The sequence below is a fragment of the Ursus arctos genome, unplaced genomic scaffold (genome assembly GCF_023065955.2).
Source record: "Ursus arctos isolate Adak ecotype North America unplaced genomic scaffold, UrsArc2.0 scaffold_16, whole genome shotgun sequence".
Taxonomy (NCBI): Eukaryota; Metazoa; Chordata; class Mammalia; order Carnivora; family Ursidae; genus Ursus; species Ursus arctos.
In genome coordinates, this window is record NW_026622830.1 from 41,619,049 (window position 1) to 41,639,605 (window position 20,557).

A 20,557-nucleotide genomic window follows, 5' to 3' on the forward strand; every position below is an offset into this window, starting at 1 on the left:
ATGGCTACCCTCCAATCCATGAAAGGGCCTCCCATGGGCAGGAAGCTTTCGTTTGAGCACCTTCCCCCTCAAATCTTCCGGAAGTCTGATGTGCATTCTGAAACCCACTCAACCACCTGGAAGCCTCCGAATCACTCAAGCTGTAGATTGAAGTCAAAGCCTCCTAGGGTGGAAATGCACAATGTGGCTTCCTCAGCCCACATTTACTTGTCCTGTCCTCCACTTCCCAAGATACTGGGAATACGCACCAACTAGACAAAGCAGTGTAGACAAGGTCATGAGGACCTTCTGAAGTATATTGCTGAGTGCAAGAGTGATCACCCTGGGCCATTCCAGTGCCTTTAAGAGAAGACCAGTTAAAACCAGTTGTAAGGAAAACGCATGATTATAACACATCATCCTATACATGGACTGGTATTCTTAATTCTCTTATCCTTTCATGCTCTCATGAAACACCCCCTTCCTTGAGAAAGCTGCTGTTATAACGAAACCAGACAGGGACAAGGTACACTAGAGCAGATCTCACTAAAAACAATCAGACTCTTAACTGCTGCAATAAGTATGGCTCCATAATATCATCATCTTCCAAAAAGCTGAGAATATTTGCAGACATGACCTTATTTATTTATATGACAAGCCTATCCATAGGTAATATCATCCCCATTATATCTTATGCAGTTGGGACCATCTCAAAATCACCTGGAAAATTGGCCGTAAAGAAGAGACTGGAGGGGCGCCTGGGTGGCTCAGGGCATGTTAAGCGTCTGCCTTCGGCTCAGGGTGTGATCCCGGAGTTCTGGGATTGAGCCCCACATCGGGCTCCTCCGCTGGGAGCCTGCTTCTTCCTCTCCCACTCCCCCTGCTTGTGTTCCCTCTCTCGGCGGCTGTCTATCTCTGTCAAATAAATAAATAAAATATTTTAAAAAAAAAAAAAGAAGAGACTGGAAACAGTCTTGTACTTTTCACTTTCCTTCCCGACCTGTTAGAGCTTGTGGCTGCAAGGCGTGTGAGACATTTGGGAAAATGCATCTGCATGTTGCCATCCAAACGTGAAAACAGCACTATCAAAGCCTAATCATTTGAAAATGCTCTCCAAAAGGGGGAACAATTGAGATTCTAACCTATCACTAAAGATACTATAGGATATCTCTGGCTAGCACGCCTGCCAAAAGCACTGGGGGCTTCTAAGTATCACGCCATGAAAATAAGAGAAAAAAAAGAAAGAAAAGAAATATGAATAAAAAAGAAAGAGGTAAAATCAAGATTGCTTTTAATTGCTTTTAACAAAAGAGTGCAGGTAACCGAGAGATAGATTCCGTCCAGATCCCTCGGCTATTAGAGGCGTTACAATACTCACACATGAAAAAGAATCCAAGAAAAGGAAAGAAATAATTTGCCTTTTGAAGACAACTAATTTTCATCTCCAATTCACTGCAATCTTCTTCCTATTTGGCGTATCCTTCAGTGACAACCAAGAATCTGAAGCATCCCAGGGTCTCGATTAAACATATTCCCTCAGTGCATGTGAGGTATCCATGACCCTGTATGGTTGACATCAATGTCTACCCTTGAGCGAAAGTATCCTAGCCTATTGCTAACCTGAAACTTTTTCCTAAATCAGAAAAGTTAACTACAACTCTAGTAGAACATAGTATAAAAATAAAATAGAAATCGAAAGCATCTCTCTAATGCATTGAGTGTAGAGTTTGAGTTCCACCTGGCCAGGTAACACAAAGTTCTCCTAGCATCTTGTCAAGTGGGATGAGGCACTCGACCTGGGCGACCTTGCACACACCATAGTTCCTATGTCTGGAAACTTCACTGTAAAAGAATACGGCTAAATCAGAAGACTTTTGGAGCCCTTTTCTTGAGCTCCCACCTGCTTATGCATGAATTTGCTTGATGGGACTGCCGACTTTTTTGGCTGCACTTGGAACCAACTTGCGTTCCCCTTTGTGACGTATATCCCAGCATCACCAGATAATTATCTGAACTTTTTGTGCCAACGGAATGTTGAAGACTTTTCTACACTCACTACATTGACGTGAATAGTTCTTTACTTCATCACCTCCCCAAAAAGACTGAGTGTCCCCCACTTTGAATACCAGCAACCCAGCTGACACAGTAAGTACTCAATACATGGCTCCGAGCTGTCTATACGTTAGAGCATTTATCAAACATACAAATATATAACTAATATATCAAATCAATATAAATATAATAGAAATGGATATATTTGTGGGAGATGTATATTTATTTTTTAAAATTAATTTACTTAAATAATCATAATCTAAGATGACATTTTTGTTTCTTAAAAAAATATTTCTGAAAAAAAGCTGTTTCTAGGTAAGAAGAAAATGTGTCATTTCATCAATGATATGTAAGTAGGCAAGATAATGAGACCCATTCATATTTCATTTTCAGTAGAATCTTGAACACCGAGGAATTCAAAATGTATCATAGAAGCAAGACTGATTTAGCTTTTTTTAAAAAAGATTTTGTTTATGTATGTATGTATTTATTTTTCTTAGAGAGAGAGCAAGAGACACACAAGCAGGGAGAGGGACGGAGGGGAGGGAGAGAGAGAGGGAGAAAAGAAAACTCCTCGCTGAGCACAGAGCCAGATGCAGGGCTAGATCTCAGAACCCTGAGATCACAACCTGAGCCAAAACCAAGGGTCAATTGCCCAACCAACTGAGCCACCCAGATGCCCCTTGATTTAGCTTTGTAATATTTTTGAACAGTGAACTGGAAGAAGACACAAAAATATCCATTTAAAACCTGAACCCTTGCCGGAGTCCACCAATCAATGCTAGAATTCTGAACTTCCAATTCCCTGAATTAGGGTTTCTTTTCTTTTCTTTTCTTTTCTTTTCTTTTCTTTTCTTTTTTAAGATTTTTTATTTATTTATTTGACAGAGACAGCCAGCAAGAGAGGGAACACAAGCAGGGGGAGTGGGAGAGGAACAAGCAGGCTTCCAGCGGAGGAGCCTGATGTGGGGCTCGATCCCAGAACACTGGGATCACGCCCTGAGCCGAAGGCAGACGCTTAACGACTGCGCCACCCAGGCACCCGTAGGGTTTCTTTTCTTGGTGTCTGTCTTACTAAAGATGATCACTTTATAGTCAAATGCACAGATCCTTTTATTTCATTTTGTAAAGCCCTAATCCAACAGGAGCCCAGAATGTCAAGTGCATGAAACAGGAAAACATTCTGGGGGCACGTTCTGCTTGTTAACACTCAAGAGTTTTCCAGCTTTCTGAGCAGCCAGGGACCTGCCCGGCTACAGCAGTCTCCTCCCTTCTATCTCCGAAGCTCATCAGACGTTGCTCAATGGGCCCTGGAGGCACCTGCCTATCTCAATGTTCTTATCTTTCCATGTCAGGGTTCCAACCAAGTCCTGAGCACTTCGTGAGTGTCAGCTCTGAGGGCATTAGGTGATAAAATGAGGCCTGGCACCTCTCCTGGGGAAGCTCGTGCCTGCAGGGGGAAAAAGCCAGGAGAAACGTGCTGCATGGCAACGTGATAAGAAACATCAGGGTGGGGGTGCCTGCTGGGTGGCTCAGTCGGTTAAGCGTTGGCCTTTGGCTCAGGTCACTATCCCAGGGTCCGGGGATCCAGCCCCATATCGGGCTGCCTACTCAGGAGCCTCTCCCTCTGCCACTCCCCCTGCTTGTGTGCTTTCTCTCTCTCTCTGTCAAATAAATAAAATCTTAAAAAGAAAAGAAACATCAGGGCAGAGCCTTATAATATGGCCAGGAAAGCCACTCAGGACCAGGAAGGAGGGGACCGGGGTGAGTCTGAGACATGCTGAGCTGGAGGTGCCTGGCAGTCACGCAGAGACGTGCTCCCGACACCGGAGACGAGGTCTGGAGTTCCAGAACTCGGAGAAGGGATGGATCTTATATGCTACAGGCAGAGCTTGGTTCTGATTGAAAAGATTGCAGGGTTCTCCTAATTCCGAAACAATGGAGCAGTACACTTCCGGAAGGTGGGATAAGAGCATGAGAGCTAATCTGGCCGCTGAAAACAATGGCCCGATGCCAGCCCAGACGGGGATGTCTCCTAGGCTTTAAAAGTTGTTTTGTTTTGTTGAGGGTGTGCACTAGCAATTTCATTTGCTTGCTTGTTTGTGGTGGTCATCTAGAGATGAGCTGTCTTCTCCCAAGAATGTACTTAATTGCTGGGATCTAGAACAGACTTATTATCCATTGGCATAAAAATTTATGTGTGCCTGCAGGTGAGAAGAGCTGGTGTCTAGAAGAAGGGGTAGAAAGAAGGCAATTACAAAATAAGGTTATGAAATAAGTTGCCCTCCTGTTTCTTGCTTCACAGGACTTGATGACACCTACCAGGAGAGCTGTTTTATATCGCCGCACAGGGTGAGCACTGAACAAAACTAGGGAGTGCAATTCATATCTTAGACCTTGTAGAAATGGATACCTAGCACAGAAAATTTAAAGATGGAAGTAAAATGCCTTAAGGAAGGGGGCATCTTTTTCTAGAAACTCTCCTATTGAAGATGACTCACTGGTGAGAAATGTAAGAGCAGTAACATATACTCATTTCACCCAGATTATTTGAAGGCTGAGGAAACACGATTCACCCATTCTCTAGCTGCTGGAATCACACTGTGGGTATCAGCCTGAAATTCAGTCTTCAGCCAGAGCAAACACAATTCAAGATATAACCAGTTCTAAAATCTTGTTACTGTTGAATGCAATGTTCTTTGACCAGAAGAGAAGGTCCAGCAACTCCACCTTCTGCTTCCGTGTTGTGGAAGTGGAGAAGGAAGCCAGAAGCTGTCTTGACCTAAGTTCTTTGCTAGGATTCATGTATCAATTCCTTAAGTGGAAGATGTTTACTTACAGGAGCCCATGTCTTAATCCATTCTGGCGGCTGACGCCACAGGCAGAGTGGCTCAAACAATGAACATTTATTTCTCACAGTTCCGGGTGCTGGAAGTCCAAGATCAAGTCATCGGCGGATTCCATGTCTGATGAGAGCCCACTTCCCGGGGCTCTCACATGTGTCCTCGCGTGGTGGACAGGTGAGGGAACTCTCCGGGATCTCTTTTGTAAGGGCACTAATCCCTTTTATGAGGGCTCTGCCTGCATGACCACATCACCTCCCAAAGGCCCAACCTCCAAATAGTATTATGGGAGATTAGGCTTCAAGGTACGAATTTTGGGGGGGATACGAACATTCCATCTATAGCAGCATATCATCAAGAATACTACAAATGCTATTTTAAGGTTGTTAAAATTAATTCCAAAGAAAGAAAACACGACGTCCGTTACACCTTCGCTTGTTTAATTTTTTTTTAAATTTATTCCCTGGAAATTGTAAGCTCACGAGAAGGTAGATGCTATCTTGTTTATCACCAAATCCTTAGTGCCTAGAACAGTGCCAGGCACATAGTAGGTGCTCAGTTCGATTTGATGTTTACATTTTTGCTGACTAAGCAAATTGAAACTAAGTTTTGAAAGACTTTAGTCAGGATGAAAAGAAATCAGGCCCATTTCAAACCATCATGATCATCACACTGGTGACTGTGGTGAAGATTTACAGAGCAATGACTATGTTCCCAGCCACTGTTCTAATGGCTCAAGTGTATGGACTCGTGGAATCCTCATGACCCACTGAAGGCAGAATAAGAAATTTCCCGCAAATCAGCCAGTTGGTGATTTAATTCCAGAGCCTGTGCAGTTCACAGTAGGTGCCTTAGCCACCAGGATTAGTGGCTAACATCCTTCCACACACTTGTACTCCCCCTGAGACTGAGAAATACAAACCGAGCTGGCTTTCTTGTCTTTCTATCCAGAATGTTTTCTCTGTACGTTGAACTCATTCAACAGTTTCTCAATTACCCCATTTTGCTGGTGGGAAAATTCCCAAATAGATAGCAGACTTTCTACTCCATGAGCAATTTCTTTTGAATATTATCTGGTGTTTGTAAGGGCCACACCTGTGGTTAGCTCAAATATGCCTATGCATTCCAACACCCGAGACCCTATTTCAGCCCACCATCTTAAAATGCTCACAGTATAGGGGCGCCTGGGTAGCGCAGTCATTGGGCAACTGCCTTCGGCTCAGGGCGTGATCCTGGCGTTCCAGGATCGAGTCCCACATGGGGCTCCTCGGCTGGGAGCCTGCTTCTTCCTCTCCCTCTTCTCTGCTGTGTTCCCTCTCTCGCTGGCTGTCTCTCTGTCACATAAATAAATAAAATCTTTTTTTAAAAAAATGCTCACAGTATAGGTTTTAATGGGGGCAAGGACTTTGTTTTGTTAATGCTGTAAACAAACAGAGGTGGCCACAAAGTAGACCACCAATAAACATGAATTCATGTTCTGAGAACCTTGGGGCATTATGTGAACTCCACATCCCCATCCCCACCCCCACCCCCACCCCCAAAAAGACTAGCTCTATTACCTATCTCTGCTTAATTTTAGAGCAGTAAATTGCCCTACAACTATAAGAATATGAGTCCTTGTTTCCATCTTTTTCAATAATATCCAGACTTAAAATACAATGAAATGTTTCAGTCTCACAAATATTTGGAAAGATACAAAAATCAACGGATTCCTCTGAGGCCTTGGCTAGCCGTGCTGTTCAGAGAGAAGGCTAGCCTCTGGACAACTGAACCCTGAAATTTGAGAAGTTGGCCGGCTCCCATTGTTCCCCCCACACCATCCCCAGGAGTGCCTGCAGGGAAGGGAATGAATCGCCGGGTTTAGGGCGCCCCCTGCTGTTCAGCGCTGCCGCTGGGAGAACGGGGAGGGACTTTCCGTGGATAAGCAGCTTGGGTGAAAAGGTCGGAGAACCATCTATTTCATTTCTGGAAAGGACCTCAGAGGCGACTAGTTCAAACCCACATATTACAGATGGGGAAACTGAGGCCCAAGGAGGTCAAATGTCTCACCCCCGGGCACCCAGCTGGTTAAATCTCTTAAAGGGGAAGAAGCTGGGTTCCCCTGCCTGTGCCTCCCATAGAGGGAAATTGAACTTGGAACTCGTCTCTTCCGCCTTTTTAAAAATTTAGACGTGTCATAAAAATGAGTTGCTGAAATCCAGCCAACAAAAATGTGACATTAATGAGGATCTCACACTTAGAGGAGGAGCAGTAAATGGATTATTACGAGCACAGAATCCAGTTTAATACAGACCCAAGACGAAGCCATCATGAGAATTACCGGGTAATTGATGGAATGTAAACGATGTGAATTTTTACAGAATAAAAATAGTTCACAAAAATTGAGCGTTGGGGGAGTTTATTTACAGGCTGATTTCCACGCTTCTCACAGCACATCCACAGGTACTGCCTAAAATTGAAATATGTACTTTAAATAGTTGCTTTATGTTTTTCATGATCCTTTCTTTATCTTTAGAAGAATAACTTAGGGGCACCTGGGTGGCTCAGTTGGTTAGGCATCTGCCTTTGGCTCAGGGTGTGATCTTAGGGTCCTGGGACTGAGCCCCATTTCCGGCTCCCTCCTCACCCCGAGTCAGGTTCCCTGAGTCAGTCTCCCTCCTCACCCAGGAGTTGGCTTCTCCCAACCCTCCCCTCCCTGAGCCCCCCTTGTGCTCTCATTCTCTCTCCTCCAAAGAAATAAACAAAATCGTAAAAAAAAAAAAAAAAAAGGAAAACTTAAAGGAGGAGGGTCCTATTATAAATGTTTAGCTGGTATTCAAAGTTCATTTAGATTTGTTTAATTCATCCTTTTTCTCTAAATTCAAAAAATCTAATTTAATATGTTTAACTTAAATAAATCATTAAAATGGCATGACTAAAGGCACCTGGGTGGCTCAGTTGATTAAGCACCTGCCTTCAACTCTGGTCATGATCCTGGGGTCCTGGGATCAGGACCCACGTCAGGCTCTCTGCTTGGGGGGGGAGGTCTGCTTCTCCCTCTGCCTGCTCCTCCCCCTGCTTGTTCTCACTTGCTCTCTCTCTCTCTCTCTCTCTCTCTGACAAATAAATAAATAAAACCTTTTTAAAAAAATAGCATGACTAATACAATCCCCATTTTGTATGACTATAGCCAAGCAGTTAAGAGTCTGAATTCTTTTTTTTCATTTAAATTCAACTAATTAACATAATGTATTATTGGTTTCAGAGGTAGAAGTCAGTGATTCATCAGTCTTATATAATACCCAGTGCTCGTTACATCACTCAGTTACCCAATGCCCCCACCTCCCTCCCCTCCAGCAACCCTCAGTTTGTTTCCTACGATTAAGAGTCTCTTATGGTTTTTCTTCCTCTCTGATTTCATCTTGTTTTATTTTTTCCTCTCTTCCCCTATGATCCCCTGTTTTGTTTCTTAAATTCCACGTATAAGTGAGATCATATGATAGTTGTCTTTCTCTGATTGACTTAGTTCATTTAGCATAATGCCCTCCAGTTCCATCCGCTTCGTCACAAATGGCAAGATTTCCTTTTTTGATGACTGCATAATATTCCTCTGTGTGTGTGTGTGTGTGTGTGTGTGTGTGTGTGTGTGTACCACATCTTCTTTATCCATTCATCTGTCGATGGACATCTGGGCTCTTTCCAAAGTTTGGCTATTATGAACACTGCTGCTATAAACATTGGGGTGCAGGTGACCCTTTGGATCACTACATTTCTATTTTTAGGGTTAAATACACAGTGGTGCAATTTCTGGGTCGTAGGGTAGCTCTATTTTCAACTTTTCGAGGAAACAAGAGTCTGGATTCTTGACTCAGATTGCTAATGAATGAAGGTTGCTCATTTTCTCTGAGTTCATCTGTAAAATGAAATTAATAGTCCCTAAGTTTTGGGTTTACAGGTAATCCATGTAAAGTTCTTAGTACAGGGTTCAAATGTTAGCTATAACTATCTCTCCTTCCAGCTCTGTTGTTCATATCTGTAATGATATTCACCAAATGTTAATGATAGTTGTTTCTGGATGACAGGATTTGGGGTGATTTCTTTCTTTTTCAGGCAGTTCTGTATGGCCTTGTGTTTGGGTGTTTTTTCCTTTTTTACAATGACTGACACAAAGCTGTCCCTTAACAAGTAAAGTAAAAAAAATATATACATTTTTTAAAGTTAAGAATGACTGATCATAAATTTATTGTACCCATTTCTTATGATTTATACCTTCCACTTCCTATCATGTGAACTATTCACATATTCAGTATGTGATTTAAAATAAATCACCCATTATTTTTGCATCTCAAGGGCTCCCCGTGAATGATTCTCCTTACACACTAATGAGACACTTGCCTATTTGTAGCCTAGATATTTCATTCATTATTTTTCTCCATAGGCCTCATATTTTGAAGGTTTTTAATATACCAAACAATGCACACATTTAGAGGGAAAAATGTGTCTTCTGGCTCCTAAAAGCATAGATACAACTACCACGAATGAAATGCTATGGTACTGACTGGTATTATCACTTGAAATCAGATGTGTAAAACCCTTAAAATGGTGGCTGAGACAGAGCGAACTTTCTGGAAACGTTAGCTATTATGATTACATAATAACAGCCCAAACTAAGGGGTCTAAAAGCGATTTCTGTCAGTCTGGGCTGCCTTGTGGAAAATTAATGTATCACTTCTACTTGACATTTTGAAATATTAAAAATAGTAAGTGTTCGAAGGTGACCCTGAGGATACCCTGAGGCCTAGGAGCCCTGACTTTTGTGAGCCATTGAATCTCCCACTCGGGGGGTCGCTCTGCTCTTACATGGGACCATGATGCTCCTTGACCGAATGTGTTGATGTGGGCACCCTGGTGGGAAGTGCAACCTTCCAACCTTTCTTACCACTCAACGAAAACAAATGTTTCCTATAAACTAATTTTTGCAGATGTATATCTGAAGTCTACTTTGTGTACAAGTGTTCGCTAAGACCACAGGCTTCTCAAAAAAAAAAAAAAAAAAAGCTGATTCTATTTCCATGATCTAGGACAGCAATCACTAATCTAGCGATTGTCTCTGAAGCTATAGCGATGAAAATTGACTAGGAAAGGACAAGAAGGATTTTTTCTGGAGTGATGGGAACATTCTACGTCTGGAGAACAGTTTGGGGCATCTGTGTTTGTGAAAATTTATTAAATGGTACACCTAAGATTTGCACATTTCATTGTAAGTGGATTTTACTTTAAGAAAAGGACTGTAAACAAATATTGAACTCTAGTTAATGATACGCATGCAGACGTGTTTAGAGGTGAAGTGACTAATATCTGGAAATTTGTAATGCATTAAAAATTTAGAGGGACTGATGGATGACAGAGAGGTGTGTGACAAAAGCATATAGTAAAATGTTAACTGCAGTGGGCATCTGGATATTCATTGCACAATTGTCCCAACTTTCATGTTAGGAAATTTTCATAATAAAATATTGAGAGAGAGAGAACTAAGGTAGGTTTAATCATTTATTATCTTTAAATATAATGTTACTCCAGCATGTTTCATTCTCAAGATTCTACTTTGGTTTTGTTTTTTTAAGATTTGTTTATTTATTTATTTGAGAGAGAGCACAGAGGGAGAGGGAGAAGAAGTAGACTCCCCGCAGAGCAGAGAGCCTGATGAGGAGCTCGATCCCAGGACCCCAAGATCACAGCCTGAGCCGAAGGCAGATGCTTAACCAACCGACTGAGCCACCCAGGCGCCCCGTCAAGATTCTACTTTGTGAAAGGGCACTTATTACAGCTGTAAACAAATAAGTCTGCAGAGCCGAAGCCTAATACCTCAGTGGTCCTTTTCTTTACTCCCATGGCTGGATGGGAACTCCTTGCAGACACATCCTTCTTCCCCTCAGTCTGTGCTGCTGGAGGTGGGGAGTGCCACAGCATTTCATGAGCTCCGTGAATGGTGCATGGTGGGCACTTCATTCATATGTGATCGGAGCAGGGTTTGGGAGCCAGATGGGTTCAGATTTGGCTTGCACATCTTACCTGCTGCCACCAGCCCTGAGCTTCCATGTCCCCACCTTTAAAAAGGGAGTAATCTCCGTTTGGCTTTACTGAGGCTTCAATGAGACGATGTAGGTAGAGCCCAGTATCTGGCTCCTGAGAATAGCTTTAAAAAAGTAGCCCATACCCAAGGTTGAGCCACCCCTGGGTCATCGAGCCCTCAAGGAATACTGGGGATAAAAACTCCAAAGGGTTTGGTGGTGGTGGTCATGGTGGTGACTGTTCATGCTCATGGAGACTGAGATATCTTGTGATTCCACTGCTCCTTCTGTAGCTTGCCTTATCCACACCCTCCCTGTGATTACGACATGCCTCCTGGGGACTGACAGCTCTGAGTGTGGGCCCCGACCAGGAGCATCTCCTTTGCTGGGGAGCTCAGGTCCCTGGGTCACAATCTGCATCTTATCAGAACCCCCAGCATATTCATCTTTGAGAAGCTCTAGTCTACATCAGATGGGATTTCTGGTGACTCCCAGTTGCCCATGGATGATAACTCTCATTTGTCCTTAGCAGAGCTACCCCCGTCCTTTACTGTCTTCATCTTACTTCTTATGGCCCTATATCTCTTCATTCTTCAGAACCTGCTCTGCACTGCTGCTGCATTATTGTCATTTTTAACAAATCTGATCATGACACTCTGTCTTGTTTAACTATGAATATGATAAAAAAATTTAATTCGTTAAAGGACAATTGGCTTTTCTGAAAATACTAAATATATGAGTACATGGGTGCATTGTTGAAATAAAAATTACTACATTGATAAAGTTCTTTTCTCCATAATTTTTATATTGTTACGATTTTTATTGGCTCACTAATGTTCAAGATTGAGTCTAGACACCTCTGCTGGGGAGGTGAGGAAGTCTATGGAGCCCCAGCCTCCCTCACCAGCCTTGCCTCCTGCACCCCCACCACCCCACCCCTGATCCACTCCCCAAGCCCTCGCAGCTCTCTGCACCTCTAAAGAGCTCTGGTGACTGGGATCAGGGCTGTGCACATCCGTCTCTCACTGCTACCTGGAAATACTACTTTTTAAAATAGAATTCTAGGGGCACCTGCATGGCTCAGTCTGCCTTCAGCTCAGGTCGTGATCCCAGGGTCCTAGGATTGAGCTCCCTGCTCAGCTCCCCGCTCAACAGGCAGTCTGCTTCTCCCTCTCCCTCTCCCCTAGCTAGTGCTCATGCTCTCTCTCTCGAATAAATAAATAAAGTCTTTAAAAAACAATAAAATAGCATTCTATTCCAATGCCTAGTGACGACTGGACAATATGGAAGGAGTGTAGGCATAGGAAAATCGTCACTTTGTAACCATCAGAGTAAAGACTGGTTTAGGCAAGAGTCATTAATGGATATATGTTCTTGAAGTGTCTCCCCACAGGTGGTCTTAGGTAAGAGAGAAAGAAGTGTAACTGTACAAGGCAGAATCAGATGCTACCTAATGTAGGATACATTAGGATACAACCGACACATGTGAGCTCTCAGCCTGAATCTAATATGTAGGAACTCCTTCAGCAAGAAACGTTCACCTACCAAAAAGAAGGCCCCTCTTCTTCAAGATGCAATTGTCATAAAAGACAAAAATAAAAACAAAACTGAGAAATATTCCAGATTTAAGGAAAGGAGGGACATGACAACTAAAGGTAAAGTCCTAGCCTGGATTCTGTACTAGAGTGGGGGAAATGTACAAAACACTTCGTCCAGTTGATTGTCAAATTTGAATATGAATGGTAGGTTCTGTAAAAGTATCACATCAGTGTTAGATGTACTGAACCTGATCATTACCGTGGTCATAGAAGAGAATGTCCTTACTCTTGGGAAATGCATGCTGACATACCAACCCACGAATGATTCAGGGGAAATGTGTGTGTATGCCTGTGCGTGTGTGTGTGTGTGTGTGTGTGTGTGTGTATACACAGAGGCTTTTTTTTTTAAGATGTTTATTTATTTCAGTGGGAAAGAGTGCAACAGAGGAGGGGCAGAGGAAGAGGGAGAGACAAACTCAAGCACACTCCACCCTTAGCCTCACGCAGGCTAGCTGATCCCACAACCCTGAGATCAGACCCGAGCCAAAACCAAGAGTCAGATGCTTAACTGACTTTGCCACCCAGGGGCCCCGCCCTTGTGTTTCTTTTTGCTATTTTTTCCTAACTTGGGTTGAAGGCTTAGTTTTTTGACTTTATAAATTTTTTTCTTTCCGTAATATAATCATTTACTTATTTATTTAAAGATTTTATTTATTTATTTATTTGACAGGCAGTGAGAAAGGGAACACAAGCAGAGGGAGCAGCAGACAGAGGGAGAGGGAGAAGCAGCCTTCCCACTGAGCAGGGAGACCGGTGTGGGGCTCGATCCCAGAATGCTGGGATCATGACCTAAGCCGAAGGCAGACACTTAACAACTGAGCCACCCAGGCGCCCCTGTAATATAATCATTTAAATCAGTGAATTTGCTATGATCAGAATTCTGGTTTTCATATATTGTTTCTAATGTAAAGAAAGAGGCTTAAGAAAGAGGCTTAGTTTATTATATGCACCACTGAAAAAGTTTCCTAAGTTGTTCATTAATGGGGAAATTTCACATGTCTTAGAATGTTCAAAAGTAGAAAGTGTTCATTGTGGCTGTGTTCATTGAGGACTGAAAGCTAGCACCCTGGACAGGTTGGAATGAATCCATAAAACTGCTACATGATGGATTAAAAGAGGGTCCATTTTTCAGAGGTCAGGAATAATTCTTGAGTTAAATCCAGAAAGTTTTTGGCCTAATGGGGTCATTCAAAGTTCATGGTTCTTAATAGATTTAGCTGAAAAGAGACAGCATCTAGTTATCTTCTAGGTAAGTGCTGCTGTAAAATATTTTCCTTTTATTGTCCCTCCATTAGGTCCTTTCTCTTCGTAAAATGATGGGATGACCATGCAAATACATAATAGCCAAATGATCGCGTTTTCAGCTCTACACCTCCATACTGTTTTCAGAGTCATTCTCACAGAATTTGTTTTTTATCAGAGATGCTTCAATTTCCTTTTGATATAAAATCATCTGTGGTTCGAACCAAGAGGTCGGTAGCTCTGCCGATGTGCTTAATACTTTGTTAACAATACACTCGACGGAAGAATGACGTATTGTTAACAAGTACAATAGCCTAACTAAGACTTGTAGAGGATCCTTCAACCGACTTCCTGTTTGGCCAAACCAAGTCATGCAAAAGAAAATTTGGTGGTGGAGTTTGTCCTGCCTGGGATAACCAATCGGCTTGCTCTTGAACTTTATTATTCGGTAACACGTACCTGAATACGACCAGAAATGATGGTCACCACACAAATGCCAACTTGTTTGGTACATAAATATCCCAAAGTGATTCTCTTGTCCAGCACCTTTGCAGCAAGTGATTTAAGGTTTTTCTGTTGTTTGTATAGTAGACAAATTATGGCCATGACTGTCATCATAAGAGACAGGCTCCACATGTATCCTACTAAGTTCGAGGGCTCAGAACGAAGGGAGGAAGCTGGACACAAAGCAGTGGAAATAGCTGTCTCCCAGAAAGACTACACTTCCTCCTGGAAGTCCGCACTTCAACAGGCACAGTGATGAGGGAAGATTATGTCATTTGAGATCTGGGAAAGGAGTGTATACATATTAAACTAAATAATGACATAAAACCATTCCTCAGGGGCAGACTCCTTCCTTTCTCCAAAGCTGACATTATCCCATGATCATACCTTGGCATTAATACATCAAGCCTGGAGGGGTAAAACGAGTCAATTTGAATCATTCTGTAACTATTTCCCAGATGTCAGGAATATAACAAAATATGTGTAAGGTAATAATTTAAAGGTATAATTAATTAAACCAGAATAAGGACATTGATTAACTAGCTGAATGTAATAAGTATTATTAGTTATGTCCTGTAATCTAACATTAGCACAATTACATATTACAAGGTTTTACAAAAACCTAAAGTATCCTAAAGCTGAAATGTCTGTGTTGTGTTGCCAGGGATAATAGTAACACTAGTCACATACCTTTAAATTTTTCAATCCATTACACTAACTTATGTCAAAACAGGTTCCTGAACATTGCTAACCTGTGAGGTACTTGTGTGTTAAAGAGAAACATAATTACCTTTGTTTACGGTTGAACTTTATCACAATTGCTGCCGAAGACTTTTTTAGGATACCTTAGTACAATGTTCCTGACAAGCATTTCAGAGAAAGAATGACAAACCCAACACTTACTAAATCCCTTATACAACCATGGCCTTACTAATTCTTTATGGAGGTGTAATTGGTATACAGAAAACGGCTTGTGATTAATGTATACAATTTGGTGAATTTGGACATGTGTATACACTCGTTACTATCCCCACAATCTAGGTAATGAACATATCCATCATCTGTTTCCTTGTGCTCCTTTGTATGTGTGGCAAGAACACCGAACATTAGATCTACTCTCAGCAAGTTTTTAAGTACACAATATCTTGCTGCTAACTATAGGCACTATGGACTTTGGCAGATCCCTGGAAATTACTTATTTTGTGTAATTGTAACTTTACACCCACTGTACAATTCCCCACATCCCCTTCCCCAAATCCTCTAATAACCGTCATTCTGTTGCCTATTTCCATACTTTTGACTATTTAAAATGCCTTATATAAGAGACATCATGTAGTATTTCTCCTTTGGCGATGGACTTAATTCACTTAGCAGAATGGCTTCTGGGTCCATCTGTGTTGCCACAAATGGTAGTGTTTCCTTCTTAGGCTGAGTGGCCTGGGGTGCCTGGGTGGCTCAATCGTTAAGCATCTGCCTTCAGCTCGGGTCATGATCCCTGCGTTCTGGGATCGAGCCCCGCATCAGGCTCCCTGCTCAGTGAGAAGCCCGCTTCTTCCTCTCCCACTCCCCCTGCTTGTGTTCTCTCTCTCGCTGCCTCTCTGTCAAATAAATAAATAAATTCTTTAAAAAAAAAAAAAAGGCTGAGTGGCCTTATTGATTCTAACAAAATATTGCTTATATAAAGGATTACTCCTAGAATTAGAATGTCAGAAAAATAAATATAAATTTTGTGATTAAAAGTAGTTACCAGATGAACTTGGCTCTGCTGGCTATGATGGAGTAGCTGGTACCAAACCATCATTTCCATGATAAGTAACCCTAACAATGGAGAAAGTATGAAGTAACTGCTTTTAGGCACTGGACCAAAGGCAGCACGAGACTTTGATCCCTGAGAGAGGGGAAACTTATAAGGGGAGTCTCACATTTCCCTGGTTGCCAGGCTTGGGGACAATTTCTTATAGGGTGGTGGGGCCAGAGCATACTGGTCCCCCACTAAGGTGAGGAGACAAATAAAAAAAAAAACACTTCACGGATGATAATAAAGCAGATGAAATGAGTAGCGCAGATCTCCGAGGAGGCAGCTGTGCAGAAGGAGCAGGGCCCGTCCTTGGCTGAGGGTGGGCCTTGCCTGTGCGGTGTAGACTACACAAGGATTAACTACGCGAGTTGCTGTACAGTTGAGAGGACAGAGATACTGGAAGTTGGGCAGGGCTAGCAACTGCAGACGTTTTGATTCCACCAGAGTGGAGAGACCTCATTAACACCTCAATCATTCAAGTTGAGAAACCAGAGAGGCCATGCCATAGGAAGAAAAACCACATCCTTTTTATTTTCAGGATCACATTTTATTTCAGTGAATTTCTCTCCAACAGTTTTCACCTAATATCTTATAATCTATAACTGTAACAACCCCAAATTTCAAAATTTTAGGTTAGATGAAAACATCTCTTTTCATACATTATTCTTGAATAATAATTTAGCTGGTATATGATTCAAAGTTGAGTTATTACTCCTTAGTATTAAGAAGATATGATTCCATGGATTTTGGTCTTCATTATTGCTATTGAAATATCTGCTCTGGGTCTAATTGCCATTTCCCCTTCCCCTTCCTTTTTTTTTTTTTTTTAAGTAGGCTCCACACCCACTGTGGAGCCCAACGTAGGGCTTGAACTCATTACCCTGAGAACAAGACCCGAGCTGAGATCAAAAACCAGACGCTTAACTGACTGAGCCACCAGGCACCCCAAATTGCCATTTCTTCATAGCCAAACATTCCTTTCTTTCTTGCTGTTGCTGAGATACATTTTTTTGGTCTCTAAGTACTTATATGTTTAGGTATGGCTTTCCTTTCCTCTTATTTCCTAGTTTTTATTTTCTTTCTTTTATTAATTTCCTTTCATGCTGCTAGGGATTAAAAATTAATTTTGGAAAAAATTCACCCTTTATCTCTTTATTATCTCTCCTCCATTACCTATATTGTCTCCTTCTTATTTTATCTTCCATATTCTTAACTGCTCAACATTTTTCCCTCTTTGTCTTTCTGTGCTACATTCTGTGTAAATTTGTGGCCCTTATCTTCCACTTAACTAATTATCTCTCAACTATCTAATGTAATGTTTAACCCACCGCTAAGAAAAAGCACATCTTATGGTAAGTTCTTCTTTAAACATGCTCTAACGGAAAATAAAATAAAGTTGTAACATTTGCATGGGTGAAAGAACTTGGAATTTGAGTCCTGCCAAGTTAGAGAGGCTTGATAAATACCTTGAACACCCAAATATCTACCCTAACAAAGCATAAGATAAAGCCTGTTCATAACTAAACTGCCTACAAGAACAAAAAACACACTCAGAGGAGAGGGACAGAAGAGAATTTAGTCTTGTTAACAAAAAATGTCCAGTATAAAATTGAAAAATTACTGGACATGCAGAGAAACACAGTCAAGGAAAAAAAAAAAAAGCAGTCAACAGAAAAAGATCCTGAGATGGCCCTGTGGTTTTACAACAGCGGTTAGAGATATAATAAAAGAACAAATGCACATGATGAGTGAACAGATGGGGGAAATCTTAGCTGAAAGGGAGAAATTATGAAAAAAGAACCAAATGGGAATTCTAGAACTGAAAAGCATAATAGATAAAATCTTAAAATTTACCAGAGGGGCTTAAGAGTGAAGATGAAAAAGGTAGTGTCAGTGAACTTGAAAACAGATCATAGAGATTAACCAATCTGACAAACAGAAAAAAATACTGAAGAAAATTGGACAGAACTTCAGGGAACTGTGGGATAATCAAATGGTCTAACTTACGTATAACTGGAGACCCAAAGGGAGAAGAAATTGAGAAAGGGGTTGAAAAGTATTTAAAGATATGATAGCCAAAGTTGCCAATGAAAAATATTGGCTTACAGAACAGAGAATCTTAACAAGCCTCAAACTGGATAAATACCAAACAACAACATCAACACAACAGCAAACTATCAATGTCATACTGCTAAAAACTGAAGAAAAAGCAAACCTCCAGTGCAGCAAGAGAACTAAGAAGCATTATCTACAGGGGACATGAAAGCTGACTTCTCAATGAAATGATGGAGGCCAAAATAAAATGGAAGCACAACTTTTAAAGTGCTAAAGGAAAATCTGCAACTCAATTCAGTATCCAGCAAAAATAATTTTCACAAATGAAGGCAAAACAAAGACAATTCCAAATAAACCAATACAGAATTTGTTGCCTCCAAATCCACACTAAACATGCTAAAGAATGTTCTTATAGCTACAGGAAATTAACCAGATGGAAAGTCAGATCTACAGAAAAGAATAAAGAGCACTAGAAATGGCAAATATATGACTTATTTTTTCTTCTCATAATTTCCCAATGATACAATTGACTCTTTAGATGTAATGCTGTAAGATGGGGGTTCATGATGTATACAAAAGTTAAAGCTGTAACACATACCAAGAAAATGTGGCTTCCTGTCTCCTCACAGGGCACATTAGTGAAGTTCCATTTTTTTTTATGTTTCATGTACTGAAAATCATGATCCTGACCAACTTTAATAGGGCAAGTCACTTGCCCATGATCACACAGCCAACTGGAAACACCCCAAACCAAACCTGCTGACTCAGCATACCAAAGTGCAGGTGGAGCAGAGAAAAGGTCTTTATTGGATCCCTCTGACATCCAACACACCATTTCTTGGGCAGCCTTGGGCACACAGTCTGGTGCTCATTTAAGATTAGGCCAATTGAAAGAAGTGCATGAACAGAGAAAGACTGTGTAGGCTAGAAAAAGCAAGCCCAGTGGGACAAAGGGTGGTTTCCCAGCAGAGAAAGAAGACAAAGTATGCTAGAAACCACTCTCGGGTAAAGGATGAAAGTCTGGAAGAAAGCAAGGCCAGGCAGTCTAAACAGTAACCTAGAAAGCCATGAACACAGCTTCTTCCCTACCACCTCAATGACATCTCCTAATTCCTGACCTGCTGACCATGTCAACTGCACTCAGCACCCTCTGACCTAGACAGGGGCCCAGCAGTTGTTGTGGCCCCTCCTGGAGAGCTCCAGCAAGTGATGAGTTCTGGTTTGCAAAAATGGAATTCCTGCACATATGGAAAGAAAACGACATAACTAAAATACAGGCTTAAAGTGCCATTTCAGAACTCAGAGCTAAACTGGGTGAGTGAACTCTCAGCAGTGAAGAAGGGGATGAGTAAGGGAAAGGAACCTCAGATCAGCAAAGCAGCACATTAGGTCTACTTCTTGCTGGGTGGATAAAAAAATCTTTCCTGCCCAAAGCAAGAGAATATCTAGGAATAAAATCCAGCCTGGGGAAAAAGGCCTGAAGTGTAGTAAACACCCACCCTCCTGCTCCACCATCTACCTATTCTCAACTGTACAAAAAAGCAGACTTCCCTTGGGGGAAAGGAAGATTTGGAAAATTTCCAAAATTTGGAAAAAGCACATTTTTGTAGTCAAGTCCAATCCTAAGGCAAAGGTCAGCTATGCCTGGCAACTGTATGAGAAGTTTAAACTAGGTCAGATTTGAAGTTGTAAGGGAAGCCATCAGTACCCAGTGTGACCAGGTTGCTATAGTTCCCTAGCATCACCTGTCTGTGTAGCACTTGTGCCGGACTCCACAGCGTCCACACCTCCTAGATGAAAGCCGTGGCCGTGGCACCCCTGAACACTATGAAAGCCTGTTATACCAAATAGTTCTCACTCTTTTGCCAGACTTGCCTATGATTCAAAGTGAAGAAGCAAGAAAGTTGCCCTGAGAAAGGTAGGGAAAATGTCTTGAACCTGTTTTTTCTATAACCCTGGTGTGGGGATTCCAAGACCAACTCTGGTCTCTATCCAACCAGCATTATTTGTCTGTCTAGGTCCTGGTCTGGCTACTATGGGGTTTCCAAGCAAAGCAAAAATAGAACTCCTAAACTTGAAGTGCTTTAAACTTAGGAAAACTACACATGAAAATAAAACATAAATATAGAATCATAGTCAGATCTGAGTTTTAGGAATTTGGAGAATACTTGATCTAATAGTATTAGACTGAAGGATCTGAGTCCCTCGATTAAATTCTTGTTGCCTAGTGTGGTCTGAAGACAGAGTCAACATCTGGAAGCTTGTTAGAACTAATGACTGAGCTCCACCCCAGTCATGCTGATTCATAATTTGCATGTTTATAAGACCCCGGGTTATATGGATGGACATTTACACCTGAGAAGCACTGGGTTAAATGATCTACCCAGATATGTGGTTCAGTAATAGCAACAACTAACCAAGAATGAAACTTCCTTT